The 21961-nt window shown below is 40.0% G+C and overlaps 1 protein-coding gene across 2 annotated transcripts in view; it reads right to left on the bottom strand.

The window, feature by feature from the left end:
* Positions 1-13853, bottom strand: part of HAPLN1 (hyaluronan and proteoglycan link protein 1) — a 65061-nt gene extending 51208 nt beyond the window's left edge. The window contains exons 1-2 of one of the 2 annotated variants that reach the window (XM_054055514.1): positions 13841-13853; positions 13544-13641 (exon numbers count right to left, since the gene is read on the bottom strand). The gene's annotated coding sequence lies outside the window, so the exon portion shown is untranslated. Of the gene's footprint in view, positions 1-13449; positions 13701-13840 lie in introns of those variants that run through there. The other variant, XM_054055512.1, reaches the window with a different exon arrangement.
* Between the last annotated feature and the right edge of the window lie 8108 nt (positions 13854-21961).

The raw sequence follows: 21961 nt of genomic DNA, 5'->3' as shown, positions 1-21961 counted from the left end.
TAAACATTCATAAATAAGATATCAGGAAACAAAATGTGAACTCTACTTTGTGGCATATGTATGAAGCACATGCCCCCAGAAATATAATCAGGAAATCAGCAGAGCAAGGATTGACATGCTGGCTGAGAGTCAACCCAAGGTCCCAGACACATATTAGTTGGTCAGACCAATGGCCCTGTTGGCCAAAGAGGTTTTGTGAAGGGAACACTGCTCGAGAGAAAATTGATGTCACAGTTCCACTCAAGGCTGTATCTCAGTGTGGAGTCTGCAGCCTGCTGTTGCCTAAGAAGTGCCATAGCTGGATGGGGATTTATTTGGCTTTCCAAGTTTAGATTTCTCAAACTTGAATCAGTCACCTTCCAATGCTTTGACGCAGAGAAGATCACATACTCTGATAACTGAATCCTTCCTTCAGCACGTAGAAGAATTACATTTTTGCCATAGTAGCAATCCATTTAACCCCAGGAGTCAGGATAGAATACAAGATGTTGACATAACAGATGATGTTGTTGGCCTGCATATGAAATTATTTCACCTGCTTTGAATATGCAGTAAGAAATGCCTGAAGTATTCCCATTGAATCTATGAATTTATAAATTAATCATTTTGAAGATGGAGTCAGAAAATCAAAAGGAATATTATTGGCCTCTGAGTCAATGAGCCAGAAGACATTAGCATATGCAATCTTTACTGTAATTGTTTAATATTTTTTAAGTTGCTGTACTATCCCTGGGAAAGTAAACATTGGAAAGTTATATTACTATTTTCAACAAAGCATAAGCCAGAATTGACTTTTTTTATCTTCTTCATAAGGAACAATAACCTTATTGCTCAAAGCACTTTGACCTGATTTTTATTTGACTTCTAATTGCATAGATGGTCATGTCTTTGTGTAGGAAATGCGTAGCATTCACATACAATACATCATAAACAAGGTAAATAATGGGAGTTCCCTTGCATTGAAAAAGGTACACTAATTTCCTTATATAATTGTTACTGTTACATGTATTTTTTCATTTATTTTAACTTTGATCACTAAAATAGGTATAGATCTATATGAAATTTTTGTAGCTTTTCTGTTGTTGTTGTTCCCATGTCTTTTATAGGCAGTTTGTTGTGGTTTTTTCCTAGAAGCAAATTGAAATGTTTCTGGGACAGAAGATTACTTTTTCAAAAAAAAAAAACCCGAAACCCCCAAACCTATGCAGTTTCCAGTACTCCCAGGCTATCTAAACTCTTTTTTTTACCTACAGTCCCATTTTCACTTTCTTACTTTGTTTAGTCTTTAATACAGAGGCATTTTTTTCTTCACTTGGAACAATGAGTGCTTGAAGTACTATAGAAGATGACAGCCCCAAGCAATATGAGTGCTGAGAATTATTCCAGCTTCTAGAGGAATCGTTTGAGCTCAGTGACCAGCTTGCTGTGATTCAGCATTGCACAAAAGTTCATAACCTCTTTTGGAACCATGAGTTTAGCATAAAAACAATGTTTTGGCATCAACTGAGCAATGACTGATGGTATAGATGTACTCTTCATGCAGTTTCTCTGGATTTCCTTCATTATAATTTCTCCCAAACCCATTGGAGATGGTCAAGATTAGGTTAGCTTGCATGAAGGCAGTTATACACTTTCTGAGCTGGAGGCAATAACATGCCTTGCTTGACCGAACTGGTTGCACACCACATTTTATAGGTCAGTCTGTACCACTGACAGTTAAACTGATGAGGGTGTCTACATGAATACCTGTACCTTCATGCCGCCCATCTGGAAGGTGGAAATTTTGTCATCCCATTTTCATAGGTGGAGGCATGAAGGACTAAGAGCTCCCAACTTGTTCAAGGTCATGCAGGGATTTAATTTTGAGCTGGGAACTTAAACTATGCTTCTCAAGCAACAGTAAAATATCTTTACAGTAAAACATCTTAACTACTCTGTAACAGTTTTTTTCCCTATTGCCAGTAATACATAATTAAAAGATAACAATTAATATCTGTTTTCAGATTCCTGGATCTCAAATTGGTATTGTGTTACATTGTCTCTACTCATACAACCACAGTTGTCCCCTTCAAAGAACATGTAGTTTAGATGGTAATAATGATTATGCACAGAGAAATTCTCAGCCTCAGTGGCAGGGAGGTAGAAGCAGTAAGGTGCTGATCTTCAGCTTTTCAATAAAGTTGCCCAACTTGTAATCATACTAGAATTCCTGCAGCTGTGAAATTATAAACTGTATTAGAAAGATACAGCAAGCACTGATTTATCCCTAATGGTCTGTTTTGTGCCTATGGGCCTTTGGGTACCCTCTAGTGTGCTTTTATTTCAGAAGAAAAAAAGCAAAGGTCACCATCATACACAAATCTGTTGGCTCATTCCTCACTGTCCAAGAATACACTATACGGCATATATTCGAAGTAATTTTGAGATGAAATAACAATTCAAAAAGCTCTTCTATAGCACTGAATCAAACTGATGTGTTTAGTGCTGAAGAATTGCATTAAAGGTCAAAGCCAACATTAATTAAGGGCTGAATGATAGGGAATTGAAGAGTCAATTGGGAAACGTAGCGCAAATGAGCCTCATGTTTTCTACATGCAGTCTTTCTTCGTGTCCTTCTCCGGACTCAGCAGAACATAGTTTTAAGGGGACTGTCTAACATTTGACAGCAGTAGCTACCTCAGCACACCTCTCTATTCTTGTTTGAAGAAAACTGATATTGCAGTTTTGGTTTTTCTTCATCTTTCTTTCCCACTACTTTTACCCTTTTTCTTCTCTTCTTGAATGGTACTGGAAAATGCCGCTAGTGTGGAGGTTTGTCATCATTTTGCAGTATCTTGTCTTTGTATATCTAAGCAGCCAAGACAGAACCCATAGCCCTTTTTAGCTAAAATCAATGACTATTTTTCTCTTCAGTACTGTGAGTCCAGATGATGCGTGAGCCAATATGAATTTTGTACAAGACAAAGAATCAGAGATTATCTGAGGTTGACAGAGGCCTCTGGAGACCACCTAGTTCAATGGCTCTGCTCACAGCAGGGTTAGGTACAGCAGGCTGCTCAAGTCTAAATCCTGTTGGGTTGGACTGTCTCCAAGAATAGAGACATTTCCACTGTTTCAGGGCAACCCGTTCCAGTGTTCTATCACATTCATAGCTTTCTCTTACGTTTAAAAAGAATTTTTGATAGTTCTCTGTGGGGCCCTTGCCTCCTGTTCCTGTCATTTGGCACCACTAAGATGAGAATCCACATTTCAGTCTCACTGAACCCAGTGATACAGAGAATTTCTACACCAAATCATGTGGTTAGGACTCTCTAATTTACTTCTGCATTTTACATGTTTGAGATTTCTGTTGTAAGCACAAAGGTCAAAAAGACTTTTCCTAGTGGGAGTCAAGACTCTGATCTAATATTATGACATTAAAACTGATGACCTAATAAAACAAACCCACAAAATGTTATGAGAATAGCAAGAAAAGATTGTTATGTTTTCTAGGCTATCTGCCATATTTAAGCTTCCATAACAGAGAAATTGGAACCAAATTCTCCTTGAGGGAAGACCACATGTATTTCTTTTGTGTTATACTGTCCTTACGAAGTCTGAGAAGAGCTTATGTACCTACAGAAAATCAGAATTCTCTTTTTACATTTTTTCCAAATCTGCAAGATTTCCTAAAATGTCAATATGCATCCTAAAAGCACAGGAATAAAAAGTTACAGATTCTTATCAACAGAGTGCTTGATATGTCTTTTTGTTCATATTTATTTACACATTGCACAGTAACTGAAATTGCAGAACTTTAAGTGCAAAAGAAGAGATATATTCATGCTTCTGTTTTCCTCCATACTACAAAGACTATATATAAATTTCCCTGAAGTAAACATAATGGGACTGTGACTCTATTGCCAAAAGAACCATTGCTCACAGGTGGCATTTCGGTGAACTTAGAAGACAAAAAGCCAGAATTTATTGAACTGAGATTTCTAATGACTTTGAGTCATAGTTTAGGGCATATTCAAGCCTCATATAAGAAATATGCTAAATGGGCTATTTGGTATCAAAGGAACCCAAAGATGGTGTGCTTATTCATTGGACACCTCCATCCCCCTCTCTTTAGATATATTTGCTAGGGTGAGCTCTTGCCCTCAGACATGTGGTCTCCGTTATTACAGTACATCTGTAAGATTTTATTTAACTTTTATGTGAGAAACTCAATATAAATGGGAAACTGGACAGTTGGTACTAATATATATGCATAAACCCTATAAATCTTATTTCCATGGCAGTTTCTGGAGTAATAATAATAAAAAAAAAATCAATGAATATCATTGTCTGCAGAAGGAGAGTTGTTTTTTAAAGATGACTATTTTGCACATTGCAAGTCATGGCAATAAATATAAATTTGCTGAAACTCATAATCAGCTAGAAATAAAAAGTCACATTTTCCCAATATAATATCAAGAGAAGGCTGAAATCTAAACAAACAAATTGCAGTAATTCAGTAATGGTGCAATCCTAAACCAACATTCCTCAGATAAAATAATAGAACCTGAATCAGTCATCAGATGCACTCAAAATAAGTCACACTCACAATATGAGTTGACATAATTTATGTCTTCTGGTCTGGGAATAAATGTTTGTGCTTCCCCTTGACACTTACAGTGTTTTCCATAAACGTGGTACTTTTCTGATAGATGACCATTATTCCTTGGCAATGTTCTAGTCAAGTGACATTATCTCATAATTCCCTGCTTATGCTTTTCTGCTTGATACTTCTTGAAAAGCAGTAAATCTAAAGTTTCTGTCAACTTGATACCTAAAAGGAATCACTCAGTGCAGTGATATGCACAGGTGCAGATGCTTCTTTTGTCTCAGATTTGGAGTAGATGACTGAAAATAAGTGATTTTAAAGCTCCATTTATCCAGATGATATTTGAAGCCAGACTGGACTCAATTGTGTCTGCAAAGATCATGTACTTGCTACTATGTTTGAGAACGAAGTATTATCTTCAGGAGCCACAAATTGAAAATTCATTAACTTCTTTAGATTTTGTTACTCTTCTGCTTGTTTAAATGCTGAAGTAAGTCATAATTTTTGAATGTATTTTTCCCATACTATCTAATTCAGTAGGATTGTAGAGAAATTGTCCAACAGAGAATCAAAAGGAATCAAACCAGCTTCATTATTCTATCAATTTTGTCTAATGTAGCATTGAAAACTGTAACAATAGTACTTCACAAGCTTTTCAGGCAACGTATGCCTGACCTTTTTTACTTTTACAAATCTTTCTCCAGTATTTCTTCCTGCAATATGCATCCAATAGTGATATTTTTCTATGTTATAGGTATGTAAAGCAGATAATTAATTCTACCTTTGCTGCTTCTTTTTATGACTTAAAGACTATTATTATGTTTGTCTTTCAGTGTATTCATCTTCAAGCTAGGCTAGGTTAGGTGAGGTTTCTCAGCTGCGTTTTCCACCTCATGCTTCGTAAACTAAAATTTATATTGTTCTCTATACAACTTTCTTTAGTTGGTCTATACAAACAACAGTAGCTGGCACAAGAACAAGCTCAAATGAGATCTTGAACCTTACCCATCATTATAGATTGTTTTCTTCCTGCCTCAGCTTACCACATTCTATTTGTGGAAAACATTTTTTCCCATTTTTCTTCCATAGTTCACCCTCACGGTAATTTGCATTTTCTAAACTTAATCATATTTTCTATATGATTATCAAAGTTACTAATGAAAATATTGAAGAGTACCAAAGATGAGTTAGCCCTGGGAAAATCTCATTTGATATGTGCCTCCATCTTCACAGTGAGCTATTGATTTCCTAACCAGTTTTGAAAACATCACATTAATTTTTTCAAGACAACACCTTCGTGGCTTGTTTATATAGATGTTACACGTGCCACTATCTCCCACCCTACTGGGGAATGCCCTACTGGACCTGAAAACGTTTTTACTGTCTGATGTGATCACGGTGGAACATACATTGAAATGCAGAGGCAATCAGATATGAAGGTTGCCTCAGAAAAATGTAACAGTTGCATGCTTCTATTAGCTTGTTCATGTGGGAAAACAGAAGCAAATGCCTGGAAACTGGATGCTTCATCCATGCTTTGGCTAACACACCAGCTGTTGGCATTAAAGAGAACCATTCAGACACATCAACAAATGTTTTATGATTATCTTATTTAATCTGAGATATTCTTGGTTAAAAATTACATTTTTTTCCTGCTGAAATTCCCAGGACATACAATTGTTTATTTAATTTCACAGCACCTTTAGTTCCTGTACAGACATTCTAATTTTACCTGCTCCTTTCTGCTTTTAGTATTTTAAGGTGTCTGAATGAGACCAGTATGTCACACATCTGGAGTACAACTATATTTTTTCTGGCAAATGGTTTACAGGGTGAAAGGAGCTGTGTTGAAAAACCCACGCAGCAGCCAAGCGTTTCTATCTGTTTCCTCTACGTGCTTCCTCATGTGTGGGGTGTTAGGGAACAGGTCACTCCAAATCAGCGTGAGGAGCAGCCACATTAGTGTGCCATACCAGGCACCAGCTACTGGGTAAATTCATCTGTACATGGTGCTTCTTACCATGGCACTCAAACGTGTTCATAACTTACTGCTTTAGCAAAAGCTAAAGCCAGATTATAGACTTCCCATTGACAATGACATTTGAGAGAATAGATCTCTCTACAGATCTATCATCTAATGGTATGATGTGGCCGGATTGTAATCTGTATTACCAAGACTTTTAGTCAACAAAAAGATAGTCAATAAAAAGATAGATAGATAGATAGACAGACAGACAGACAGTCAATAAAAAGAGTAAAAAGATAGTAGTCTGCAGTTATCTCTATCAATAATAACAGTTGAACTACAGTCCTCTCTATTCACTATTTCAATTGGGCAAAATCTGGAAAATGTTTGAGAGATTAACATCTTTACTATCTCTTGTTGGTTCTTGACTCACAGAGATGACCACTAAGCCTCTATCAAAACAGCATGGCACAATGTACGTCACCGAACACAGAACTACATGCACAACCAGATAAATGTGCAGTCATTAATACAGTTTTTAGAATAATTTAGATTGGGAAACTAATCTTTTAAGATCATTGAGTCCAATCATGGGTTATTTCAGTACGCTGGTGAAAACGTGTTCTGATGAGAACAATCAAAGTATACATACATCAACATCTGAATAAAAAAAACAAACCAAAGAAAAAGAATCTGTCTGCCTGCTTGACTTGCTAACAAAAGCTGAATGACACTTTCTAAACTGATTTTAAATGCAGATAATCAAAGTCATTGAAGAAACAATTTACAAAGTCTCAGCAAAACTCAGTATTTTACTTTGGACATTTGGAAATCTGGAAATACAGTTCATCTGAAAATAACAACATGCTCATTAATCTTCCAGGTTATTTATGAAATTAAAAATGCAGACCTTCTCTACTGCATGACCAGCATCTCAGGTGCTAGAAAATGGGAGAAAATTACCTTGGGCAATAGGCAGTGTTTAATCAGAAGGTGGCAGCACCGTTATGGTCTGTTTTAGTGGCAACACTCATGTACTGCTGCAATTTCAGTAAAAAACCTGCCTGAACTACTGTAATATTATTTTTCTCTGATAAGGTCCTTTTAAATCTCTTGGTTGGGCCCAACACTATAATGTTTTCATAGCTACTACAAAATATGAAAGTTTGCAATGTGTTTTTCTCATTTTTAGGCAGCAGTTTTGCATGTGACTCAGGCTGGGTTTTACTTTGGCTTCAAAATATGTTTATAGAAAAAAAGGAACCACTACATACAAATGTTGGGGTGTAGCATGTGTTTTCTCAAATATTAATAAATAGATGAGTAGTTACTCAGTTTCAATTAGAGAGCTTAGGAAGTTTTTTTAGCAATGGGAGTTTTACTCCTATATAAAGCATGTACTACTCCTTCACAGAGATTCTATACATACAAGATTTGATTCCTCTACTCCTTGTAAAGGTGCACAGTTCTACTTTATGCTTTATTGACATTAGTGAGGTATTTATAGCTATAAAGCTAAAGATTTGTAGGTTAGGCTTGTTATGTAGTAGGTTTTGATCAGTCGTATATGGTGTTATGGATGCCATTCTGCAAACAGATTAATAGTTTTATTCACTGAGCCCTGTCTGAGTTTCTACTGATTTCACTAAGTTACTAATGTTAGAAAAGTTGCTTATATATTGTTTTGCTGGATTGGAATCCCATAACACAGTGGTATTGTACCAAACCTTTTGTGTGCGTGATCTTTCAAAACACAAGTGCCAAACAGTGACTAATTAGTAGAACAATGAATCACCAATTTTAAAAACAAGAGGGTAATAGTCTATATGCGAAAAACTACAAATCAACATCAGTGTGTTATTTTACACAATTGATTTTCAGTTACCAAGCTCTAAAAAATAAATTATACATTCTGATAGAGCATAGGAGTGTGTGTATACATCTACTTATATATACATATAGGTATACATATGAATAGATGCACGCAGACTGCTTCTTTGCTAGGATAGATATTATCGTAGGAAAGGAATTCTGAATTTAAAGAAAAGTTAATCATAACACATCAGTATACCTCATTGTATAGTGTACTAATACTTATTGATACACTTTAAATGATGTTACCAGGTACCATGACATAAGCAGTGTAAATTAACACAACATGACATGTAAAAAAATCAAATAAAATCAAACCTAATACATCCACTTGCAAAAGTACAGACCAAAAGTGATCAAAGCAAAGGCTGAACTACATCTGAGCACCTTTTCCTTCTTTTGCCTGGGGAGCTGTTCGAAACATAATCTAACCTGTTTCCATTTACCATATGTTCCTTCTAGGCTCCAAGCATTTAAAGCAATTAGGAGATATTATTAATGGAAAGCTGTCTGAAGATAATGGTCTCCTGCTACTAGGCAAAGGCCAAAATGACTTTTTTTTTGAAGTAAGAGGCATGTATCTAGAGACATTCTTCTGGTGTCTTATACCAAACAAGTAGTGATGTCCATTCTGCCATAATATCTGATGTTTCCAGATTTCCAAATGTCTGAAGCAAAATACTGATGTGCCCTGCTGTAGAAAATGGTAGTGACTCTGCGTGCCAATGATTCTAGTGGAAAGTTTTGTCTCAGGAGAGACTCTGTGGCCTTGCAAAGACTCTCATTCACAGAGTTTGGGTCTGATTCCATTAGCAACTCTTGCGACACACAGTACAAGCCCAGGAAGAGAAAAAAAAGAGAGGTAGCCACCTATGAAGCAGAGCATCAAATCAATTAGCCCATTTGCTGCTGGGGTGTTTTACCTTCCTAGTCTTTAACTTGTAAATTTTGCCTGACTAATGGAAAGGCAGATCTCCTTCTCACTTTAGCCATTAACTCATGCACTACGTTAAAAAACTCACATGGTAATATCTCACATAACTCTTGAGAGAGGCTTTCAAACTAGTCAGTACAGATTACTGCTCTGTGACTTCTTAATGCATGTTTTAAATGATTGTTTTCAAAGCCATTGATCATGTTCAGGATTTCCATTCTGTCTTAGTAATGAAAAGCAAACACAAAAATATATTTTCAAAGCTCAGTGAATAAGAAAGACACAGAAATTGTTTATTCTGCTAATTGTGATAAGACCATTTGACTTAGTGTTCAGACAGTGATAAAAGTCATGAGGAAGACAAACAGAGGGAGTTTGATTTTGCCAAGTACTCTAATACTTCTTTGCTCCAGTAACCACTGTGACACTCACTTGGAAAATGCAGGATAAAAACCACAGATTCATCACCTGGTTTTGATGCCTAGGAGATAACTGCAGCAGGAGCTGAGATGATAGTGAAATTTTAAAAAAGCTTAGGAAGCAGAAGCATGCAAGATAGTCACACAGCATTAAAAAGTCACAACGTATATCCAGATTTATGTGCCTGCTTAAAACCTTGTGATTTCATGGGATTTTTAGAGCTATGAGAATTGTCAGTACCTGGACATCTACTACTGAATAAACAATCCACTAGACCAAAAAGTAATTTTCCTTTCACTAATAAAGAGAAAGGACAGTCCAAGTGATAAGTCTGTGTGAGGTCTGAGGAAGGCAGAGATAAGTGCTATGCATAAAAAAATGAGATAGAAAGGGTTTATGACCATTCAATATCCATCAGAAATAAGTCAACGTTTTGTTTTTTTTTTTGGTCTATTTCTGTAACTGACAATCTATTTAGGGACAAAACAGAAGGGTCTAACAAAAGCATATCCTATGTGACGAAGTTCTGGAAGGAGCTTCAAAATCCTTACTGGCCTACATAGCTTCACCTACCACAATATTTGTACAGAAATCTCTTCAATTTTACAGTAACTGCTCAGTATTCAGACTAAGTCTTAATTTGTGGATATTTGTTACTGAACGATTTAACAAGTCTTTGGACAGAGAAACTAGTGGCAAATTATGTTAAATAAAAGCTGAATTGATTTTCACAAGCCACTTACAAAGCAGAAAGAACCTCCTCTAAAATTCATTGGGGGGGGGAAAAAGCTAGCTGATAAATTTTAATGGAAAACTAATAATAAAACTAATAACTTACAGTTAAGTTGCACCTGGATTAGTTACACGTTCCGAATAAAAAAAAAAATCTTTTGGCAGACTCTTTGCAACATCCACTAGGTGGCATATAGTGACCGCGCTTAGGTCTTCTTATCTCCACAAAAACTCCCATTCATAGAGCAGATAAAGAACTGCATTATTAATTTATACCACTGCATCCACTCCACACCTAATATTTGTTTAGCCAGCTGTTTCCTCTAATCCTCCTTAAACACCATTGATTGAAATCCTAAGTATATTCAGATTTTTTTTACCCCAAAGAACATTTTGTTACCTGCAAGTTACAAGCTACCTTTTCAAGCGCAGTACTGTATGCCACAGTTACTAACAGTGGAGACGGAATGTCTAATGCTTCCTCCCAAGCAACAGAAGCAGCTTGTCATATGAATATGATTTTTTTTCCCAAAATTTCTCGTTTTGCAGAGTTTCAAGTAATGAAATAAGCTGTTAGGTTTAAAACAAAACAGAAATACAAAGTATTCCAGCTTCCAAGTATAGTTTAATGAAAAGGCAAATGAAATGCAGAAAATATTCATTTTAGTTCTCACACTTCAATCCTTGCAATGAATTGTAAAGCTTTGAATATATTCAAATATAAGCAATTACAAAGTCACTCTTCACTTGAAGATGTCAAAACACATTTTAAGGGTTGGTCAATATTATATTCAGATTTTTACTGAGGGGCTAGGAGGTTAAGTGACTTTATTATTAAGTATCGATAATAGCACTTATGGCTCTAGACTGTGAGCAATATTGGAAAAAAACTACACTTTAGTCATATATGAGCATAAAATCAGAGGGGCTAGGGACCTACAGTAGAAAGTGCTCTCCTTTCCCTTTACAAACTGTACAAACAAAGGTGCACTGAAGTGTGCCACAGAGAACCCCTACTCTTTTCTGAAACCTTTCCCCCCCAGCCCCAAGTCTTGGTACCATTTCAGGGTTTTTTTTTTTTTTGGTAGCTGCCAGTTATTTCAACCATGATAACTGAAAATCAGAGGAAATTGAACCTGTTAGGTTTATAACGCAAGCATGCTTTGCTGCAAATTTCACTGTCAGTCATGTCCCTGAAAAGGACATTACCGTAGGTAATACTTTTCTTCATAATGACACAGGGCTTTCTTCTCCTCCTCACTGGAATCTGCTTAGACATTCAGGAATCTTATTAGGAATACAGGTCTTTTTGCACAATTTCAGTGCAGACTAGCAGCGTCTTGATTATCACACTGGTATTTTTGTTGTTTAACTCAAAAACACTGCTCTCTACAAAATTATTTTTTCATTTTTCTTCAACTGCTATGTTCAAAAGTATCACAAATTAATCTTTTTTCCCCTTTCTTTCTGTCCCCTCCTATATACTTCCTTCTTCACTTTCCCCTTGTCACTAAATACAATACAGATAAGTATATATGGGTTATAGTCTCAGATAATGCTCTCAGAGCAACTTCGCTTAGCTATGTTTTACAGGAGTTGAAGATCTGCCTTGCTAGATATGAAAAACCAAGGAAGCATAGGCTGTCTCCGTAGCACAAGGATTTGGCATTCTGTGTGACTTAGCTTACCATGGCACTGCTGGCTCCCAGTTCCTTCTCCATAGGACCTGATAATAACTTTCATGTTTATGGTACATTTCTCCACACGCTGAAAATACCCCGTCTCTAGTATTGAGAGGGTATGTATCCACGGTTACACAGCCTTACTGCACCTACTTTTTTCTGGGGTAGTTTTCAGCTACCACCTCATACATATTCGTAACATTATTTTTCCCTAACAAGACGATCGGAATCTCTCCAGATTGCTTCTTTCCACATTTACGCACTAGAACAGTCTTGCTAGTCATTAATACAAACTCATTACTGTTAACAATCTACATTGATTCTCTTGTACACGCTGCTAGGTTCCCAGTCTACTGAGGTGTTATATCAGTTACCTGACATCACACAGCAACACATATGGCAACATTTTCTGCTCTAAAAGATCCTAGAAGTAATTAATCCCCTTTTAAATGATATCTAAATAATAAAAAAACTCCTTAATTCAAACATGCAGATGCTTTCCAACCCTTTACATCTAAATGCACCATACAAGTAGTTTTGCTATAAAAAACATTTTTAATTATGTCTCCATGTGTATTTGACCCCCAAACCAAATAAACAGCCAGTAAGATGACACAGTTACCATAACCATGGATGAGCTAACATGCAGCTACACATTCAAAGCACTGTGGCATCCTAACTGTCCTGGTGGCTGGAAAAAAATACAGAAACCTGAGCCAAATGTTATTCAGGCTTTTTCTGACAATATATGACATAAGTATGTAATTTATCACATCTCATCAAAATCTTTTCCCTTCATACTGGTCAGTCAGTACTTTACACAAATCTGTCCCCAGCCCCTGAAATTCTTGCTCAGTCTACTGTCATCCTTTTGCTATGTCCTAAAAACTTCTAAAAGCATCTGGCTGGCTGGAGAAATCCCTTAAGAAAGACAAATCTCTGTGAAATATATAATCCCATAGGAGGAAGCCACAAACCAGTAGTATCTGACTTTTGTCTTTCAGACAGAATCTGCAGTTGCAACATGATCTCCTTTGGTAACGCAGAGCACTTAAAGTCAAACACACTGAAGCCAGCCAGTTTCAATTTGTCTTTCACCCTCGCTCCCCACCTCAGCTGACAAATTAGATCTCTTGAAAATCTCTTCAGTGCAGCCTTGGAGCTGATGCCACAGGCACTGCTTACTGGATCCTCATCTAATTTTGAGAAATAAAGGAGTAAAAACCTTTTCCAAAAGTTTGATTATTTTCTTTACCTTGTGCAGAGCTCCTGAGTTGAGATGCTCTCAGAACTCCCCAGCAGTTTGAAACAGAGGACAGTGAAGTGCGGAAGAAGTTTTTAGTGCTCACCTTAAGTCAGTGTGTGCGGTGTATGCCTGTGTCTCAAATGTCTCTTTGTGGCTCTGGGTGGCAGAGGACCTGATTCAGGGCAGAGACCCACTTTCTCACTGAGAGGAAAAGCAACACGTCATGAGTTAAGTACGCCTCCAAGATGTCTTAATTACAGCTCAACATACTTTCTGTTCAGACCCCAGGAACGAGAGGAAAAAATAAACCCCCCCACACCCGGTTTCTCTCTCAAACACACCCACCCCCACCCACCCTGTCCCAGCACACCGCCCCGTCCCTCCACGTCCCTGTCCTCACCTCTCAACCCTCCCAGATTCACACCCTAAAAAGCCACTCGCAATGCACACAAGTTCCGAGCTAAAAACTATACAGGGCTAAAAAAAAAATAAATACAAAATACAAAAAAATTCAGTTGGTAGTGTTCCTTGTGAAGGGATCATTGAATTTAGGGATTTAGGGTGTGTGACACCCTGAGAAACATGATACTCCTGACCACTTGCCTCTGCCCACTCCCAGCCCCTCACTCCTTTACCACCCACCCTACTATTAACTCTCAGAGTGGGATCGTGGTTTCAAACATGGAGAAAGTGATGGACGAAAGGGGCTAGGGGGAGGGGTAGCAGTGTGGAAACAGCTGGATCTAACAGGATTCCATTGTGTTTTTGTTTTATTCCTGACTTCCAATTGAATTATTAATCCAGGAAGCAAGCCCAGCTTCTCTTATTACACCTCAAATACAGTACATGCCTTGCTAATGGCATTGGCATCACTGAATTCTAAAGTCAGACAACTGTTGGCCTCAAGCCTTTACGTGATTTCTAAACACCACATCAGGCTAAAGTGCTCCTCCAGCTTGAAAAATCTGTGGGTCATATTGTGTTTCACATCAGGAGATACACAACCTCAAAAGTGTTTGCTAAAATCCATGCAATAAGTGGCTTTAACCCCCTAAATGCCATGGCATGAAAAGCATGCACATTAAACCTTGCCTCTACAACTGCAAACAAAATATGATGCCACTGTTGTATCTATAAATCTGTTATAAAAAAAACCAAACAAAACCAGAACTTGAAATCAAACAGTAGAAGAAAGGAACAAGAAAAAGGCAAGCCTTGGTGATATACTACAGTTTGGCAGATTGGGGGCCAAATAATATTATTTGAATCAAAAGCAAAAAAAGTTGCTCTTCCTCCAGTTGAAAAAAACTAAGTTCTTGATGCCTGATTGCCCAACAGCAGTAGGAAATGTATGCCTGAATCCCCAAGTCTTAAATTCTGATTAAAAAATGTGGGTAACCCAGGCAACCTGATCTTGTGGATTTATTTTGTATCTTTTCCCCTCTCCGTTCTCCAATACTAAGCAGAAGAATGCAGCCACATCACCACATCATCTCCAAATAATTTTTCAGCCCGGATCCTGCTGCAGTTTATCATTGTTGGTGTCAAACTCTCAGCCTGCTCTACCAGAAGAGGCTGCAGCTCATCGATCCTACTTGATCAGGAAATGCCAGAGCCTAAAACATCCTGGTGCAAAAGCACATCTGGCGACACCCGTTTCACCAGTTACCAAGCAGGGGGCAGCCACCGCTGTGTCTCATCAGCTGCTTCATAGCAATTCCCAGCGGAAGAAATAAGAAAAAAAACAACAAACCCTAAGAAATAAAAAGAACTTTGCTTAAAAATATCGGGGCATTGGTTTGGAGGCTATTAAAAGTGAAAAAAACCCTAACAAGTAGACAGAACTTTGTTTAGAAATATCGGGGCGCTGGTTTGAGTCTATTAAAAGTGAGGGAAAATCCTAACAAATACACAGAACTTTGCTTAGAAATATAGCGACATCGGTCTGAGGTTCAAAGCGGGGGGAGGGGGGAAGGAAAAGCGCGGCAATGCATTTCTCCAGGCTAAAATAATTGGGTGAAGGTGGCCACAAGTGTGGCATTTTGGATAATGCTGGCGGGCGCCTCCCCTGCTGCGCCGGATCCCCGCCAGATCCAGACCCAGCGCGCTCAGACTCGCTCCGCGCTGGCGCTCCGGGACGGGACCGGCCCTCCATCCCGAACAAAGACGCGTTTCTGCCCGGGCCCCGCCCCGCCGATCCCGCCCCCGGACGCGGAGGAAGCGGCCTCGGGTTTCAGTTACAGAGGGGGCTTTGATGGGGCGCTGAAGGGGTGCCGGGGCGGGGGGGGGGAGGGGGAGGATGCCGGCTCCCCGCAAGGGCCGCGCCCCGCTCCGCCGCGACGAGGAGGGATTCGTGTCCCTGCGTGCGGGGCGGGGTGCGGGGAGGCTGGATGCGGGGAATGGGATGCGGGGAATGGGATGCGGGGGATGGCATGCCAGGGGGCGGAATGCGGGAGATGGGATGCCGTGGGGAGGGATGCCGGGGGGCAGGGGCCGGGGTGTTGGGGTGAGAGCCCACATGCAGGAGGGCGGGATGCGGGGTGAGGGGTGAGTGAAGGCGGGATGCGGGAGGATAGGATGCGGGGAGGCGAGATGGGGGGGCGGGATATGCCATGAGGGACGGGATGCGTGGGGCTGGGATGCGAGGTAAGGGGCGATATACGGGAGGGGTGGGATGGGTTGTGGAGTAAGAACCCACATGCAGGAGTGCAGGATGGGGGGGGGGGCGTGATGCGAAGTACAGGATGGAGGAGTGTGGGGTGCGTGGGGGCAGGATGCCGAGGGGCGGGATGGATGGGATGCGGGGGTTTGGATGCGGGATGCGAGTTGTGGGGCGAGGAGCGAGATGCGGGGGGGGCAGGATGTGGGATGAGGGACGGGATGCGGGGTGACGGGCAGGATGGGGGGTCGGGGTGTAAGGTGCTGGGATGCAGGGTGAAGGGCGAGATGCGGGAGAGGTGGGATGGACAGAATGCAGGATGCGGGATGTGGGGTGAGAGCCCACATGCAGGAGGGCGGGGTGCAGGGGTGTGGGGTGTGGGGTGCGGGGTGCGTGAGGGCAGGATGCAGGGTGGTGGCATGCGGGATGAGGGTCGTGATGCAGTTGGGAGGGATGCAGGATGCGTGAGACTGGGTTGGGGGGCGAGGTGCGGGAGGGGCGGGGTGGGTGGGATGTGGGGTGCCTGCCTGGCGGCCTCCACTGTTGAAGGGTCCCGCTCCCCTTGGAGACTCCAGCTCTGCCCCTTTCCACAGCGCAGCCGGGCAGGCTGGTGGGGAGAGATGTGGGCATCGCTAACAGGACCCCAAACGGGCATTCCCTGAGTCAGACTCATAGAATAATTTGGGAAGGGACCTTCGAGATCATCTAGTTCCAACCCCTTTGCCATGGGCAGGGACACATCCCACCAGACCAGGCCGCTCAAAGCCCCATCCAACCTGGCCTTGAACACCTCCAGGGATGGGGCAGCCATAACTTCCCACGGCAGATACAAATATCTAAATACCTAAATATCTGTCAGTGCTTTTTCTTTCTAGTAATAACTTTACATGAATATATAGGATTTGTTTTAAAATGAGTATGGATTTATTTTAAAATGAGTATGTATCACTGTTTTTCTTTCACTGACAAAATGTCATCCAGGAGGACTTGGACAGACTGCAGAAGTGGGCTTGTGTGAACCTCATAAGGTTCAGCAAAGCCAAGCGCAAGGTCCTACTGTCAGGGCAATCTGCTGTTACAATGTAGGGTGGGGAATGGCTTAATGGAGAGCAGCCCAGTGGAGAAGGACTTGGGGGTGCTGATTGATGAGAAGCTTGACATGAGCCGGCAATGTGCACTCGCAGCCCAGAAGGCCAACTGTGTCCTGCGCAGCATCAAAAGGAGCATGGCCAGCAGGTTGAGGGAGGGGATTCTGCCCCTCTATTCCTCTTGTGAGAACCCACGTGACTGTAGTGTCCAGTTCTGGTACCCTCAGCATAAGAAGGAGAAAGAACCCTTGGAGTGGGTCCAGAGGAGGACTACAAAGATGATCGGGCTTCTGCTATGAGGATAGTCTGAGAAAGTTGGGGTTGTTCAGGCTGGAGAAGAGAAGGCTCCAGTACCTGAAGGAGGCCTACAAGAAGGGTGTGGAGGGACTTTTTAGAAAGGGGTGTGGTGACGGGATGGAGTGGAATGGCTTTAAATTGGAAAGGAGAAGATTTAGAGCAAACATTAGGAAGAAATTCTGTATGATGAGGGCAGTGAGGCACTGGCACAAGTTGCCGTGGGAAGTTGTGGATGCCCTGTCCCTGAGAGTGTTCAAGGTCAGGTTGGATGAGGCATTGAGCGGCCCATTCTAGCGGGAGGTGTCCTTGCCCATGGCAGGGGGGTTGGAACTACGTGATCTTTAACGTCTTTCCCAACCCAAACCATTCTATGATTCTATCATGATGGTTTTAGAGAGATGTTCAGTTAACTTCAGCTGAAGAGCAGTTCCAAATGCAGATCACTCTCCGTGCACATTCATAATTTTGGGGAAGGATAAGTAACTGCAGGATTGTATCTATAATGGTGATGGAGGATGTTGCATTGCCTTTCTTCCAAGCGTAGTTTAGATATTTGTATCTGACCACAAAGGCATGCAGAATGAAAACTGTTCACTTAACCCTAAGCAAGATGAGATGAGTTAAGATATTATGTATACCTTTACCTAGGAGCACTGTCATGATGAGCAACTTCATAGGCCTGCAGATTATTATTCTCAGCACTTCAGACTATGGCATCAACTCAAAAATTCAACGTTCAGTATTACTGTACCAAAGATTTTGAATTTTCCTTTACAATATAGATGCAAAGATGGCATTTTCTGCAGAAAGGGAATATTATGATTTGTGCTGCATTGGACCACTTCTGAAAAGAATTCTGAAGTTCCCACTGGTACCACTTAAAAATGGCTATGTTTCAGGATTTGAGGAGAAACATACTGAGAAAATAGTGGCTAAAACATAGACTTGATAAGCTAAAAGCACAAGAGAGGGAGTGGTTGAGGGTTTTGTTTGCTTTTAACAAGTTTATTGCTTCTTAAGCTTGCTTGATTTTGTCTTGATCTGTTCTTGAGTTACTTGCTTTTAGAGCATATAAAAGTCCTGCCATCCTGAAACTCTTCTTAGAAGTTTTCAAATCACAGTAGTTGGTGCCTGTCTTTTTTTGGGGGATGTGGGGGAAGGAGGAGGGAGGACGGGGGGTTACATCCATAAACTCATACAGTTGGATTTGCAAAAAAACCCCAAGTCTTAGTGAACAGTGCTAGGCACATCTTCCTGGAAGATTGTTGTCCTACAGGAAATGTATAGTCTTTCCTGCATGTTTGTTTTTTTTTTTTTCTCAGTGCTCCTTCATTTACAGTCTTCAAGTTTCACTGCCATTCCTTCATTACTGATCTTTCTGGTCTGGTAAATGGTACGAGTCCCAAAGGCACTACAGACACTACCACTTTCAGACATTCCCTGAGTTCTATTTACTGCCACTCACTGTGATTTTTGTTTACAGTTATTCGTTCACCTTCCAGTTCTTCTGACAGTGATCTGCTTTTGCTAGACACTCTTAATAACTGTGAATCACTTTCTTTAAAGAATACTAAAAAGCTAGCTGAAGCTTGAGGGCTCTGGTGACTAATACAATGCTACAATACCCAGCAAAGTAACCTGACAAGTTTTACGTGATCTTTGTGTGATTAAAAAAAAATTCTGTTTACTTTACGTATTGTCCTCTGTTCTCATGGAGTTCAAAGCTAGGTGTTGTAACTGTGCAGTTTTAGCTTAATAGTGATTACCTTTTGATAATATATTCACATACAGCAAGATGTTATCTTAAGCCAGAAAAGGAGAAAGCTGCTAAGGAGTCTGCTTGACAGCAAAAATGAAGCACACTTGATGCCACTGGGGTAAAAGACGTAAAGTGAAAGCTAATAATGTGGTGAAAAATGTGGGATATGCACTTCCTCCCTTTAGAAAATTCAGCAGGGTGGATGCTATGACTCACTGGTATAAAGCCACAGAAATCTGCAGGGAAAAAAAATAGTGATACATACTCATTTTAAAACAAATCCTATATATTCATGAAAATTTATTACTAGAAAGAAAAAGCACTGAAAGTAAATGCAAACATGAAGAAACTTCAAACAGCATCCATAAAAATTAGAAGTATGATCAAAAGGCAATATATTAAAACACTAGTTTTCCAAGCTGACTGACAAGAAAGGAAATTATTTTATGTCATCCGAACAGTCAGCTTTTCATTTGAGATTATAGCTTCTCAAACTATGATGTTGTTGCACTTTCCACGATGTAGGCTTTTTACAATATGAGGTTGTTTTCTTCAGGCTAATTGTCGTGTTCTAATGAGAGTTAGGTTTGGACAGCCATAGCTGTTTAATACTCCTAGCTATGTAATCTTTTCCTTTTTACAATATTCTTATTTCTACTGCTTAGGAAATAGAGCTACAAAATTTAACGAAAGAAATACAGATTATATCACTTTAACATCAATTTTTCTAGAGATAGATGTATGGGCTCTTTAAAAGGAATTTGCATGGTCTTCATTTAGCCTGATAAAATTGGGAGAATAATTGCCATATAAATACAGTTTTGACTTGGCACATCATCTCACAGTCTTTACACATTTCCTTCCAGAATATGCATTGATTTTGTCTTCTGATCTGTGTTATCTTTGCCTTAGAATTTGATTTGGCTTATTATAAACTGGGGTCAGTTCCAGGCTTTTCTGAGAACTCTTTTAATGTTGATACTGTATCTTACAAGTAGTTGTGCCTCTTCAACACACCAGACCGGTTAATGTCTTTGTCTTCTCATCTTCTGTAAGCTCTGTATGTTTTGTTCTTAACTACGTTTCTCTTCTCAAGAAAGGCCTTGAAGATGAATTGATGAGATGGAAATAAAGTGTGATCAAGAAACAAAGCAGATAGAAGGGAAAGAAAGAAGACAAGAAGAAAGACTTTGTAACGTTGTGTATAAATAGAAGCAGGAGGCTTTCTCCTATCAGCATGCAAGTTAGCAAGAAAAATACTTCGTGCTTACCATATACCTCCTGCAAATCTCAAAGGTCTCAGGAGTGTTCATGCACTGCACACCCTAGAAATAAGCAGGTTTTGTTCCTGTACATAGAAGAAAACCAACCCTTCAAATATGTCTTAAGAAGTGATAAGGAAAATTTCAGATGTAGTCTTTGAACTCCAGGATTAGTAGTGGGTAAGGTACTTTTTAAGCTACCAGATTCAGTTCTCTTAAATGCTGATTTTTCAGATAGCCATTAAGATAAAAAAAAAGTCATCAGTTCCTATACATTACTTGATTTGTTTACACCACACTGATTTGTTAAAAGTGGTACATGTGACTGCAATGTCAATTGACCCTCAGAAACAGTTGATGAAATTCTGCTGTGACCGTTGGAAAGTCAGTGGTTTCTGTGTTTTTGATGAATGTGTAATTCCAGAAATTCCACAAATACTCCTCCACAGGAACAAGATAACATTTTTTCAATCCATATGAATACGACTATCTTCGGTAGTTGGTGTTGTGAAAGAGGTGATTTCAGGTAACTGTGGTATTTACAGAAGTAGAAGTTGTGAGTCCAAGAAGTGGCCCTCTCCTGTGGAAAACTAAGGCAGCTTTCTCTCAGTGTTGGACTAGTATCAACAAAATGTTGCCAAACTGAAGCACCATTCCTGATTGTGCTGTCATCTCTTAAGGCATTCAAACAGGAAAAAGACATTAAAGAACTACTTGGCAGTCCAAGCCACTGGTAATAGGTTTTTTTCCTTATTGTTGAATGCCTTCCCAAATTATTGGAATTAAAGTGGCAAAGAGAAGATTTTGTCCGGTCTCCAAAATATCCACTGAGCTATCTCAGTACAGCTTTTAACAAGGTGGTTGTACCAATGAAAAAAGAAAGCTTAGCTTTCCAATGGCATATATTCAAGTGGCTGTTTCTGCAGGTAGAAAGCAGGCTAGTAAGCCTGGATAAGTGGTGTCTAGTCCTGACTTATGTTGATCTTTGTACCTCTGGGCTAGGATTGTGCTGCACGAGTTGCTACGTTGCAGAGCATTTGTCTTACACTACATGGTATGTTCTGAGGTATTTGGAAACATGGGAAATTGTAATTAACTTCAAATCATGGTGCCTTTAAAAATGTAAGCATTAGAAGAGTCCAGATCAAGAAGTCCATGCAGAAGCCAGTAGCCAGTAGCCATAGACATCTGGCTGTCAGAAAAGCGGTGCATACAGCACATTGTGTTTGCCTGTGGACACCAAGGCAAGAGACCAGCTGCTATCCAGAGGCAGAGAGCTGAGCTCTTAAGCTGGCTTGCTCACACTCTGAGGCCAACTGGCCTAGAAATATGTCTGACGGAAACTGTGTCACACAGTTTTGGGCCACTTTTTATTTGCACATATTGTTGCCTGGATTTGCAGATGCAGCCTGAGGTTTGGATGAGTGAATGTTTTTGCCATCCAAAGCTGCATAAG

The sequence above is a fragment of the Cuculus canorus genome, chromosome Z (genome assembly GCF_017976375.1).
Source record: "Cuculus canorus isolate bCucCan1 chromosome Z, bCucCan1.pri, whole genome shotgun sequence".
NCBI lineage: Eukaryota > Metazoa > Chordata > Aves > Cuculiformes > Cuculidae > Cuculus > Cuculus canorus.
The sequence above is the reverse complement of the archived record's forward strand: the minus strand, read 5'-3'. Positions and strand labels throughout refer to the sequence as shown.